Source organism: Vicia villosa, unplaced genomic scaffold (assembly GCF_029867415.1).
Source record: "Vicia villosa cultivar HV-30 ecotype Madison, WI unplaced genomic scaffold, Vvil1.0 ctg.000195F_1_1_2_unsc, whole genome shotgun sequence".
In the NCBI taxonomy this organism is placed as follows: domain Eukaryota; kingdom Viridiplantae; phylum Streptophyta; class Magnoliopsida; order Fabales; family Fabaceae; genus Vicia; species Vicia villosa.
The window spans coordinates 33,848-35,088 of NW_026705065.1; positions in this window are offsets into that span (position 1 = coordinate 33,848).

Here is a 1,241-nt window from a genome sequence, read left to right on the forward strand (position 1 = left end):
TTGAATTTCAAAATTCATCATTCAATCTTCTTCATTCTTCCCATTATTTCTTCCATTTAAACACCATAAACCTCATTCATCCTCCATCATTCACCTCTTTAACTCTACATCATTTCCCATTCTTCTATTCCATTCAAACTTCAAAAACCACCATAATTCCATTTTAATTCCACATTAACAACACCATCTTCAAACCACACTATAAAACCACACCACCACCACTCTTATTCTTCACAACCTCCATACCATTTTCTACTCTTCTATTCTCCATTCTAACTTTCTTTTCAAACTCACCATGCCTCCACGTTCAATCATCCGTAGTGTGCGTCCAGAGAGACCGCCCCCTAACCTTAACAATGTTATTTTCCGTGAAGACGACAACGATGCTCAAAGAACCAAATACCTCGCGTTCTATGAACGTTCGGTTGTTCCCACAAAATTTGTGAACACCGAATGTCTAGAAACTCTGGGTCTCATTGATGGTGTCACCCGTTTACTCACTAAATATATCCTACACCATCTTTGTACCGAACCCGTACCAACTTACGAGCCGCTCGTCTTGGAATTCTTGAGCTCTTTCAATTACGACACTCCTTCTGATCAACCACTCTCAACCGGTAGCGTCCAATTTCAGATGTTCAACCGCGAATATACTCTGGATCAAGAAGTAGTGGCTACGTACTTGCATTTTAATAATGCACCAAATGCTCTCCGCACAATTTTTCAAGAACTCAATGGTCGTTCATGGGAACAACATGCTTTCGACCTCTGGTTTAATCTCACTGGCGAAGTTCCTACTGGTTGGAGGGCTCTACATGCTTCTCACATTCAAAACCCCGCTATACGTTATTTTCAACGTGTTTTGGGGCATACTATTTTTGCGAGATCCAACAACCATAAGGTAAATCAGCATGAATTATTTTTCCTTTATTGTGCACTTAACAATCTCCGTTTCAATGCCGCACCTTTTATGCTCCAACACATCCAAAGCTGCGTCAACGCCCCCGCTACAAACCCCTTTCTGTTTGGCGGTATCATCACTTCCTTGGCCTGTGCCTTAGGTCTTGGTGATGAACTCATCTCCCTCTCTCATCTCATGATGCCTGCTCAATCACTGGACCTCACTTACTGCCGTGACTCCTACTTGGTTTCACCCCGCCATGATGGCCGATACACTTTGGTCGTCAACAAAGTTCTGATTCCTTATGTCGTCCTTCCATGCCCAGAAAGAATCAACATCC